This window comes from Mesoplodon densirostris, chromosome 4 (genome assembly GCF_025265405.1).
Source record: "Mesoplodon densirostris isolate mMesDen1 chromosome 4, mMesDen1 primary haplotype, whole genome shotgun sequence".
NCBI lineage: Eukaryota > Metazoa > Chordata > Mammalia > Artiodactyla > Ziphiidae > Mesoplodon > Mesoplodon densirostris.
Genome location: NC_082664.1, coordinates 151671592 through 151684543, shown reverse-complemented (window position 1 = coordinate 151684543; position 12952 = coordinate 151671592).

The following is a 12952-nucleotide window of genomic DNA, read 5'->3' as shown; positions in this document are numbered from 1 at the left end:
CTGTCTCTCCCACTAAAACATAAGCATCCCGAGGGCAGAGGCCTCTCTTTTCACCACTGTAACCTCAGCATCTGGAACATAGTGGGCACTCCATCAGTATTTGTTGATTGAATCCACGAATGAGTGGAGAAAGCCTGTTTGAGATCTGGAGAGTGACAGAGCCTCAATGATACCATTCCAGCCCCTGAATCCAGCCAGACCTGCACCAGATGCCCTGCTGGACTTTTCAGTTACGTCAACCAACAAAATTCTCTTTTTTGGCCATTAAGATGTGGGAATTGTTTGTTACACAGCATTATTACAGCAATGGCTGACTAAACACTGACTTAAACAAAAAAGAGAATTTTATTGGTATATCTAGTGCAGGTATAGCTGGATTTGGGGGCTCAAATGGTGTCATCAATGTGTTGAGGCGGGGAGTCCACATGCCCGTTAGCTCCACATGCCTCTTATTCTGGGACCAGCAGCTACATACTATTGTAAATAGTGCTGTAGCGAGTAGAGGTTTTAAACGTGCTTCGGAGTTTGGTGTGGCCTCTTGGGCTTCTGCTATCTGTCATGAGAAAAGTGTGTCCTATATAGCTGTGGCCAGGACATGGAAGCAACCTAAATGTCCACCGACAGATGAATGGATGAAGATGTGGTACATATATACAATGGAGTATTACTCAGGCATAAAAAGGAATGAAATGGTCTCATTTGCAGAGACATGGATGGACCTAGAGATTGTCATACAGAGTGAAGTAAGTCAGAAAGAGAAAAACAAATATTGTATATTAACACATATATGTAGAATCTAGAAAAATGGTACAGATGAACTTATTAGCAAAGCAGAAATAGAGTCACAGATGTAGAGAACAAATGTATGGATACCAAGGGGGTAGGGGGAGTGCAATGAATTGGGAGAATGGGATTGACATATATACACCACTATGTCTAAAATAGATAACTAATGAGAACCTGCTGTATAGCACAGGGAACTCTACTCAGTGCTCTGTGGTGACCAAAATGGGAAGGAAATCTTAAAAAGAGGGGATATATGTATATGTATGACATTCACTTTTGCTGTACAGCAGAAACCAACACAACATTGTAAAGCAAGTAAACTCCAATAAAAATTTTAAAATATAATAAAATAAAACCTCTACTCATGTCACATCTGCTAACATTCTATTAGCTTAGCCAAATCCCAATGAGACAGGGAAATATACTCTTCCTACTCTAGTGGGAAGTTTTGTAAAGCCTTCTGGAAAAAAGGTGTGGATTTATGACTTCATTACAGGGAAGGAGTGAACAATTGGCAACAATAATCCAATTTATCACGTTCAGTGAGCATCTGTCACTTGGTAATTTAAAAGTCTTGGCAAATATACGTGAAACTTTGGGCTAAAGTAACAGAGAAGAGGCGAGGGGCTTCTCTCTGAGAATCACAGAATGGCAGAGAGGGAAGGGAACTGGAAAAGGTGTCCTTAGGTCCAAACGTCTCATTTTACAGATGAGAGAGAGAACTGAGGCCTAAAGAATCTCAGTGGTATAACCGGAGTCATGTAGTTCATAAAGAAAGCTTTTGCAAAAACAATAATAAATAACTAAATAAACAGAGAAGAAGCTGTCCTAAGAGAAGTGGTGATGGAGGTCAGAGGTAGAGACAGGTGGGCCAAGAGGGCCGTGTGAGTGCTGGCAGGGCCCCGGGAGACATCATCAGGAGGAGACAGACAAGGACGGCAGCCCTGAACACATGTTCAAGCAGCAGTGGTGACACAGCCTTGTTCCCCGGGAGCTGAGGCAGACAGGGAGGGGGATCTACGTTCTGCCTTCGGGGGCCAGGTGGCAAGGGTGGGAAGAGCCAGAGAGAACAGAGCTCTGATCCCAGCTCGGCCACTCTCCAACTCTGTGATCTCGGAGACATCTCCTAACTGAATACTAGCAATAACAGGTGTGCTCTGAGGATGGTTCGCCTTCCCCGTCTGCAAAGAGCAGCATGAAAGGACTTTGCGCAGGACTTTGCCCTCAGGAAGCCCTCAGTCAGCACAGGGCTCCTCCACCCGCTAAGGGTCCTCCTCTGCTGGCTCTGCTTGTGCTCCAAGACTTTGAAAGGTAGGCATTTGGGGCTTAGAGCACATGTGAACGTATTATAGTATTTTCTTGGCCTAAAAGTTTGTTCATGTTTTCCTTAAGAGGTTACAAAACACCTGAACGAACTTTTTGGCCAGCCCAATATTTTTGCAGGACAGTATAGACAGGGCTGGCTTGGCTTTCTCAGCCCCCAGAAAGGGTCCTCCCTTTACCTGAAGGGCTATGGTGCTACCCCTCCCCTGCCCCTCAAGATGCTGCCCAACTGGCAGTGAGGGAGAAGACTCACTCCAGGTCAAACCTGTAGTCCTGCGTGCCCAAAGCCTTCTGGAATGCTCTTCCCCTTGCTCTGCTTATATCACCTTGAGCCAAACCAGGAAGCAGGAAGATGCTCCTGCTTGACAGGGAACTCCCTGCAACCCTGGTCTGAGTCAGAATCTACAGTGGCATCAGCCATGAGCAGATCTTATACAGGAGAACAGATCCCTCCCTTCAAAAGCCACCATCTCTGTGGTTTTTCTTCTTCAGGGTGAGGCTGTAATTAGTGCTTGGAGGCCCAAGGCCATTGGGGTCCAGAGAGCAGGGGGCCCAGCAGTAAAGTACACCCCCTTCCAGCAGGGACACAGCGCAACTGAGAGAAAGGCCCTGGACAGGAAAAGACATTCTGAGACCTGGGTGCTAGTCCTGGCTCTGCCACTAACTTAAATCCCTTTACCTTCCAGAATTTCCTATGGGTTTACAATGATAACACCTACCGTCATAGATGTTGGGGGGATCAAATGCACTAATCAGAATGAAGGTGTTTCACGAACTCGGAAGCGCCATATCAGTGTGAACCGCTTCACTGCACTCTAAGGAGCGTGGGGTCTTTCGGAGTCCTCCTTAACATTTTCCCTCCTACAGAAGAGATTTTGCTGCAATGTTCTGTGGCCTTTCATTGCTTGGAGCTAGAAGAGTCTATGATGCTGGGAGTTCCGAGGCCTGGCTTCTTGTCCCATTTTCCTCATTCGGCTTCAGTTTTTCCACCTGTAACCTAAGAAAGTTGGACCAAAACTTTTTTTTTTTGACCGTGCCATGGACCACCAGGGAAGTCCCCAAAACATTTCCAGATTCCCTCCCAGCTCCGTAAGTCCTTCGATCCTTATCTTAGATCCTTATAAGGGCTTATTAGCCTCCTAAAATAAGTTGGGTAGCTTCTACTCTAACAAAAAGGAAAAAAAAGTTGGGAGAGGAAGAAACAAGCTGGGCAAAATGTTGGAAATTTGTGAAGCTGGGTGAGGGGCACGTCGGGGTTCTCTATTCTCTTTATCTTGTGTATGTTAAAGTTTTTCCATGCTGGAACTTCCCTGGCGATCCAGTGGTTAAGACTCCGTGCTTCCAATGCAGGGGGCATGGGTTCAATCCCTGGATGGGGAACTAAGATCCCGCATCCCACATGGTGCAACCTAAAAACCAAAAAAAAAAAACAATTTTTTTTCCCATGCTGAAAAAAGGGGTTTTTTGTTCGTTTGTTTTTTAATAGAAGCTCCATCGCATTTGAGGGTCTTTATGACCTTTATTTTCTGGCACCCTCAAGAAGTAACCATTCCTAATAAAAGGTACCTTCCAAAGGAAACCCCCTCCCATTGTCATCTTCATTGTCCCCATCTCCATCCCTGCAACAGAGAGCTTCAACAGCCATACTGCTCCAGCATTAGAAAAGCTTGGGGAATTTCCAGAATCTTCTATTCCCACTTCCCATTTCTTAAGAGATGAACTATCACATACGTAAAGAAAAAAGTCACAAACGGGAAAATTCAAATCCTTGGCCAAGTTAGGGATTTTAAGGAAGCCTCCCAGTGGAGCTCCTCCCTGCTGAACTGTTTGTAGTTCAGGGTCACCTGCACAGTTCTTCCCTCAGCCAGAGGGAACTTGGGGTCTCTCCCCTTTGCCAACCTGTCTGGGCTGGCAAGCCCCAAGGAGTGTACTGCTCCTCCCAGGCCTAGGGAAGGACTCCCAGGGAGATGCCTGACCTATTCCTCCAGGAATAGAAGGGCTGGCAGGATTACTGGGACTCAAACAGAATCCCAAACAGAAGGAGGGGAACCCCGGCCCACCCACCGTCTTTGGCTCTGTGTCCTCTCTGCCTGCCAAGCCAGGGTGGCAAGTGCCGCCTGCTGGCTCTGCCCACAACAGGTGCTCCTGTGTCTACCTTAAGGAGCTGCGCGCCTCTTCACAGCCCAGGAGGGCCGCCTTTCTAACAGGACTGCAGGCAGGCTTTCCAGACTCTCCAGATGGCGCGTGCAGGCAGACAAGCCTCTGGGATCACTGGCAGCAAAAGTACCAGCTCAGATTTTACCAGATTTTCTCAATTGTGTGTTTTATGCAAAAACAGCCACCACCCTAGACCTAAATAACTTAGGTTTTTATCTGGCCCAGGAAGAGGACCCTGGGGTGGGGGCATGAGGAGAGGAGTGCTGTATTTAGTCATCATCCTTTCATGGAATATTTACTGAATACCCGCTATGTACCTAGCTCTGAGCTGGGTGCTGAAGTTAAAGAAAAATCAGACAAGTCCTGCCCTCAGGGAGTTCCCAGACCAGAATAAGTAGCAACAAGACAGGTATAGAAGCTATTAAAAAAAAAAAAAAAAAAAAAAAAAGAAAGCAATCAGTGTCAAGGAGGCATAGAAGGTGATACAAAAACGTTTAAAAGGGAAAATGAATATTCCTCAACCATCTAGCATGTGCCAGGAATGATGCCAGGAACCTTGCAAACGTCATTTCGTTTAAAGCTCACAGAGTATTATCTCTCTTCCACAGGGGAGGAATCTGACACCCCGAACTTGACAGTTCACCCAGCTAGAAGCAGCAGAGCCGGGAGTAAAACCCAGCACTGATTCCAACATACGTAGATAAAATGCTACTTATAAGTTTTTCTTAAATTCATATATGCACATAGATGAATATATGCAAACATCGGTTAGCTCTATTTATCATAACAGGTGAAGTGTCAGTCTTGCCGCTGATTCTGGATTATCGGGGCTCCCCTGTTGCTGGGCTGGGCAGGCTGATCACCCAGAACCTACCTCCGTAGGCCTCCGCAGAGCGCCACCTCGTGTTTCCAGGTAGGACTGCAGCAGAGGAACAGAAGCCTTTGCCTCTCTGTTCAATATCGGAGTGGAAAGCGCTGCTGTCCCCGTTACCAAAGGTTTGGCCTGGACTGAGAAAACTCGGAGGCCCCTGGCACCGGGAATAGCAACTCCTCATGGGGAAGCACCTGCAAATCAGTGTGGCTACGTCTGTTTTGTTTGCAATACACATCCCTTGTATTTTAAGAAATCTCTTGTCTGTGACAGCCGTTTGGTAGGCACCGGAGATTTGGCAGGGAAGATGTTGGCCCTTGAGCTGTTCCCAGTCTAGTGAAGGAGACAGCCAAGTGCATGACGATCGATCGTAATCCCCTGGGCCAAGTGCTCTGATACAGGGGAACACAGGGTGAGTCGGAAAGCCTCCCGACGAGATGACAATGGAGCTGACGCTTTACCATGTGTAGGAGTTTGCTAGGCTGAGAAGGAGGCATGGAGAGATGGGGCGGGAGAGAGAAGAGAAGTTCGGGGTAACTGCAACTTCAATATAAACCAGAGCCCAACAACCAGGGGGAGAAAGGTGAGCCGTGGTCAGGGGCTAACAGGAATAGTACTTATCCTGTGGATAGTGGGGCTTAAAGCAAGGCACTGACTCAGTCAGATTTGCATTTGAGAAAGAACATTTCAGGAACAGAGGAGAGTTTGGCTGGGAGAGGATTGGAAATGATAGAGGCTGGGGAGGATGCTTTTGTAATTCTGCAATGCTTGTGTAACTAGGAGAGACATGCTTGGGACCCAAATTAAGGTAGAGATCATGAGGATGGAGAGGAAAAGATGGATAAGAGGCATTCAAGGAGCAGACCCACAGTGACTAGCAACAAGGCAGTGAGGAAGCTGGAGGCGTTAAGGAGGTCAAGGACACACTTGCTGAGGTAAGAAACCCAAGAAGGAGGGCATGTTTGGTGGAGAGGATGAGACTCGCCCAGGACATGCCGGAGGCACCGACGGAATATTTAAGGGAGGTGGTCCAGTGGGTCTACAGCTCAGGAGAGATGTGCCTGGAGGACTCCTGGTGGGGAGAGGGGGAGTTAAAGGATCCGGGCTCTGGGACTACCCTGGCTGTCCAGTAGTTAAGACTCCTTGCTTCCACTGCGAGGAGGGGGGTTGGGGGCGGGTTCAATCCCCCTGGTCAGGGAGCTAAGAGCCCGTATGCTGCACAGCCAAAATATAAAATTAAAAAAAAAAAAAAAGGATCCAAGCTCTATGTTTTCCCTCAACGCCCCCACCTCCATCAGAGCACCTCCATTTGTATGTCTTAGTGGTGGGCTCTGCATAGGAGTTCAATTGGAAAAAGGATTCTGTTGCTTTAAAAAAAAAAAAAAAAAGCTCACTGCAAGACCTAGTGACCTCTAGGGCTTTTCCTGTTCTCCTGCTTTATGTTTCTCTTGAAGGATATATTCACTCATTCCCTAGACATGCATGGAACACATACTATATAATGACAGGATCTATAAACCTGAAGATAACCACGATGTGCCCCTCCCTTCAAAGGGCTTAAAATCTGGCAAAGGAGACAAGTAGGGGAAGGGGCGATCACACAGAACATGAAGTAGGGAAGGATTTTAAAGAGGAGATGGTGTTACCGAGTCCAAGCTCGCTCTGATCGCCGCATGACAGGCCAATTAATCGGAGACGAGCCGTTGAGGCAAAGGAGTACGACTTTATTCGGGGTTTGGATGCCAGTTTCTTTTACAGCAAAGAGAGTGGGAGGAGATGAGGAAGTAAAGTAAAAAGGCCATAAGTTTTTGAAATACACCCTGGAATGGCCAGCCTCCCGGAGAGGATGTGTTAATTTCTTCTTTCTTGCAGCAGTCCACAGGTGGACAGGGTCAGGATGCTTCCCTGAACAAAGGCACTTTGGTTTAACATTCAGGCAGAGGGGCAGGGTTCCCCGAGGCAGGCCATTATGTATATCCTTTTAGTGAACAAAAGCAGCAGGAAGCAAAGGTTAAAGTAAAAGAAACGGATCCAACATGTAGTCTGATTTGGCTCTTCCCTGTTACAATGGCATTTGCACTAGACTTTGAAGAATATATAGGAGTAGGATCTCCACGTCCAGCGATGGTGGACTAAGTGATTTAGACCAGCTCTCCTGAGGATGACCCGAACACCTGCTCACCAGGAGCGAGGCAGGAGTGAGATAGGAAGACAGCATTTGGGGCCATTTCTCCCAGAGGGCCAGTTACTGATTCTCAGTGGTACTGCTGAGACGCTGCAAGCTCTTCTGATGTATGCACATCATGACAAAGTTGGGCTGACTCCAGGATTCAAAGTTGTTTAGTATTTTTAAAGTTATTCAGTATAATTTTCCAAATTGACATAAAAAGGGAAATGGTTGGATCAAGTCAGGAAGTGTAGAAAAACTTTTGATAAAACAGAATTTGTATTTTGAATTTTAAAAAGGTAACACACTAGTAATAGAATTTCCTTGATCTAATAAAGAATATCTACAAAAAAACATCTGCAGCTGACACAGAATTATTATATGACCAAGCGATTCCACTTCTAGGTATATACTTGAAAGAACTGAAAACAGATGTGCAAACAAAAATGTGGACATAGCAGCATTATTCACAATAGCCAAAGGGTGGAAACAATCCAAACATCCATCAGCTGATGAATGGATAAACAACGTGTGGTATATCCATATAATGCAGTGTTATTCAGTCACACAAAGGAACGAAGCATTGATACGTTCATCATACGTTCATCATGAACCTTGAAGACATTATGCTGAGTGAAGAAGTCAGGCACAAAAGGCCACGTATTGTATGTCCATTTTAGCGATTGCCAGGGACTGGAGGGAGGGGAGAACGGAAACTGACTGCTTCGTGGGTAAAGGATTTCCTTTTGGGGTAATGAAAATGTTCTCGAACTAAATAGTAGTGCTGGTTGTACAACACTGTGAATATATTAAATATAACTAATAATAAAATTTATGTTATGTATATTTTACCACACACACACAACATAGCATTTACCAAATGTTGGTGAGGAGGTGAAGCAACCGGAATTCTCATGACTTGCTGGTAGAAATGTAAAATGGTACAACCACTTTGGAAAACAGTTTGGCATTTTCTTTTAGGGTTAAAAGTACACTTGCCATATGACATCCAATTCTATTCAGGAATTTACTCAAGAAAAATGAAAATCCATGTTCTCTACAAAGTTTTATAAAGAATATTCTTAGCAGATTTTTACATAATAGCCCCAATCTGGAAACAGATCAGTTGCCCATCAACAGAATGCTGAAAAAACACACTGTAGTACATACATAAATGGAATACTACTCAGTAATAAAAAAAAAAAAAAAGAATGAACTATTGATACGGGGAACAAGAGGGATGGATCTCAGAAACGTTATGCTAAGTGAAAAAAACCTTACAAAAAAGTAAATACTGTATCATCCCATTTATATGAAATTCTAGAACAGTCAAAACTAAGCTACAGGGCTTCCCTGGTGGCGCAGTGGTTGAGAGTCCGCCTGCCGATGCAGGGGACACGGGTTCGTGCCCCGATCCTGGAAGATCCCACATGCCGCGGAGCGGCTGGGCCCGCGAGCCATGGCCGCGGAGCCTGTGTGTCCGGAGCCTGTGCTCCGCAACGGGAGAGGCCACAGCAGTGAGAGGCCCGCGTACAGCAAAAAAAAAAAAAAAAAAAAAAAAAAACTAAGCTACAGTGGAAAAATATCAGAAGTGGTTGTCTCTAAGGGACAAAAGTGGGGACTGAATGCAAAGGTTGTAAGAGAACATTCTGGGGTGATGGCAATATTCTATATCTCGATGGGGGTTCGGGTGACATATGCATTATCAAAATTGAGCAAGTGTACATGCATCATGAAGAATCTCGTGTGCCCTTAACTGACTGTAAATTTTACATCCAAATGAAAAACTATAAGCAAATATTAAATTCTAGTTAATAATATGTATGCTGAACTATACAGAAGGACTGTACTGATGTCTGCAGTTAACTTGAAAATTGACTAAAATAAAATAGGTTAATCAATGGATAGAGTTATGAAAAGATGGATGGTTATGTGATAAAGCCGATAGAGTACAAAGTTAATGGTAGAATAGGTATATAAGTTTCGATGCGTACATAAGATTTCACTGACTATAAAAGACTTTTGATTTTTGCATATGCTTGAAACTTTTCATAATAAAATGTTAGGGAGGGGAAACCCTTTGACCCAGGAATTCCACCCCTAGGTATTGACACAAGAAAAAGGAAAGCATATGTCCATGAAATAGGCTGGTGCAAGAATGTTCATAGCAGCTTTATCCATTCTAACCAAACAAGGGAAACAACCCAAATGTCCATCAACAGAGGAATGTATAAACAGAGTGTTTATCCATACATACAATGTAAAACTAATCAGCAATAAGAAGTAATGAACTAGTGGTACATGCAACAAAGGGGAGGAATTTAACAGATATTTGCTGAGAGAAAGAAGCTGGACACAAAAGAGTTTGTAGTGTATAATTTCATTTATATGGGACTCTAACATGGGCAGATCTACTCTAAAGTGAAAAAGATATCACAACAGTGGTTGCTGTGGAGTCTGGGAAAGATTGACTGGGAGAGGGTATGAGGGAATTTTCTGGGGTAGAAATGTTCTACATTTAGACGTGGCTCTGTTTTACACAAGAATATCCATTTGTAAAATATGTACTGCTGAGACGTGCATTTCAATGTATATAAATTTTACATCAGGAATAAAAAACTATAATAAAATGATAATTGAGTGGAGGTGGGTGGTGAGCAGAGGTATACTTGAAACAAGAAAGGCAGGATGTTGAGTCGCATTAAAGCTGTATGATGGGAGTTCATTAAACTGTGCTGTTTATTTTGCATATGTTGAAATTATTTCCATAATAAGAGACTTTTAAAAAGACATGATCTGGGGCTTCCCTGGTGGCGCAGCGGTTGAGAATCCACCTGCTGATGCAGGGGACATAGGTTCGTGCCCCGGTCTGGGAAGATCCCGCACGCGCGGAGCGGCTGGGCCCGTGAGCCATGGCCACTGAGCCTGCGCGTCCGGAGCCTGTGCTCCGCAACGGGAGAGGCTGCAACAGTGAGAGGGCCGCGTACCGCAAAAAACAAACAAACAAACAAAAAGACAGTATCTGCATTAGCGTTCAAAAATATCAATATAGCAATAATTTAAGAAAAGATGTACAAAACCTCTGCAGAAAACTATTAAACATTAGGAGAAACTGAAGAAAACTTAAATAAATGGAGAGATACAATGTGTTTATGGATTGGAAGACTATCTGTTAAAGAAGTCTATTCAATGTAATCTTGAAAAAAAATTTCAACTGGTTATTGTAGTAATTGACAAGTTGATTCCAAAATGTTTGTATGGAAATGTAAAGGACCTAAATAGCCAAGACAATGTTGAAAAAGAAAAGCTGGAAAACTTGAATTACCATATTTCAACCCTTACTATAAAGCTACATTAGTTTAGGACAGTGTGATTTTAGGACAAGGATAGGGAAATAGACCAACAGAACAGAATAGAGTCTAAAGTAGATCCATATGCTTCTATGAGTTTGAATTTTTTTTTTTTTTTTTTTTTTTTTTCCGGTACGTGGGCCTCTCACTGTTGTGGCCTCTCCCGTTGCAGAACACAGGCTCCGGACGCGCAGGCTCAGTGGCCATGGCTTACGGGCCCAGCCGCTCCGCGGCATGTGGGATCCTCCCGGACCGGGGCATGAACCCGTGTCCCCCGCATCGGCAGGCGGACTCTCAACCACTGCGCCACCAGGGAAGCCCCAAGTCTGACTTTTTTAGATTCTGCATATAAGTGAGTTCATGCAGTATTTGTCTCTCTGTGCTTGGCTTATTTCATTTAGCATAATGTCCTCCAGGTTCATCCATATTGTCACAAATGACAGGATTTTCCTACTTTTATAAGGCTGAATAATATTCCACTGTATGCATATGCCATATTTTCCTTATCCATTCATCACTGATGGACACTTAGGTTGTTTCCATGTCTTGGCTATTGTAAATAATGCTACAGTGAACATGGGAATGCAGATATCTCTTCAAGATATTGATTTCATTTCCTTTGGATATAAATTCCCCCCCGAAGTGGGATTGCTGGATCATAAAGTAGTTTTATTTTTAATTTTTTTTTTGCGGTACGCAGGCCTCTCACTGTTGTGGCCTCTCCCGTTGCGGAGCACAGGCTCCAGAAGCGCAGGCTCAGCGGCCATAGCTCATGGGCCCAGCCACTCCACGGCATGTGGGATCTTCCCAGACCGGGGCACGAACCCGTGTCCCCTGCATTGGCAGGCGGATTCTCAACCACTGCGCCACCAGGGAAGCCCTATTTTTAATTTTTTGAGGAGCCTCCATACTGTTTTCCATAATGGCTGTACCAATTTACATTCCCACCAACAGTGTACAAGAGTTCCCTTTTCTCCACATCCTTACCAACACTTGCTATCTTCTGTCTTTTAGATAAGAAACAAAGAGTAGAATGATTGTTGCCAGGGGCTGGGGTAGGTGGGGGAAATGGGGAGATGCTCATCAAAGTGTACAAAGTTTCAGTGTGCAGGATTAAGTTCTGAAGTTCTAATGTAGGCATAATGACTACAGTTAATAATATTGTATTGTACACTTGAAATTTACTGAGAGTAGATCTTAAATGTTCTTACCAGAAAAAAGATTAAATATGGAAGGTAATGGATATGTTAATTAGCTTGATTGTGGTAATCACTTTACAATGTACACATATATCAAGACATCACATTGTACACTGTAAATACACACAATTTTTATTTGTCAATTATGCCTCAATAAAGTTGAAAAAAATTAAACCATACATATAATCCCTTGACTTACAATTCAATGAGGGAACAGATGATCTTTTCATTAAATGGTAGTGGGTAAAGTGGATACTGTACATGGGGGGAAAAAGAGAATTTTAACTCTTACCTCATATCACACACAAAAGTAATTTGAGCTGAATCATGAACCTAAATGTGAAAGGTAAAATAATAAAGATTCTAGAAGAAAACACAGGAGAATATTTTCAAGACCTCAGGGTAGACAAATAGTTCTTAAACAGGACAGAAAAAGCTCTATTCATAATAAATAATTGATATATTATACTTCATTAAAATTTAAAACTTCTCTGAATTAAAAGGCACTATTAAGAGGGTGAAAGACAAACCATGGACTGGAAAAAATTATTTACAAAGCATATACCCAACAAAGGACTCATAACTACAGTATATAAAGAACTTCCACAAATCAATAAGAAAAAAATCAACCCGATTTTTTTTAAATAGACAAAGGATTTCATAAGGAACTTCATAAAAGAGGATATACAAATGACCAGTAAATATATAAAAAGGCATTCCATATCGTTACTTGTTAAGGAAATGTGAATTCAACTAGCCATGAAGAAGAATGGCTAAAATTAAAATAAATGACAATACCAAGTGTAGGTGAGGATGTGGAGCAACTGGTACTCTCTTACATTGCTTTTGTGGGTATAAACTGGTGTATCGCTTTGGAAAAGGTCTGCTGATATCTACACATATGTCAACACCATGACCTGACTATTCTTTTCCTAAGTGTGTGTGTGTGTGTGTGTGTGTGTGTGTATCTATCTATCTATATAATATAAGAGAAATCTGTGCTATGTCCACAAAAAATGTGTATAAGAATGTTCATAGCAACTTATTTATAATAGTCAAAAACTGAAACAACTCAGATATCCAACAACAGGAGAAAAGA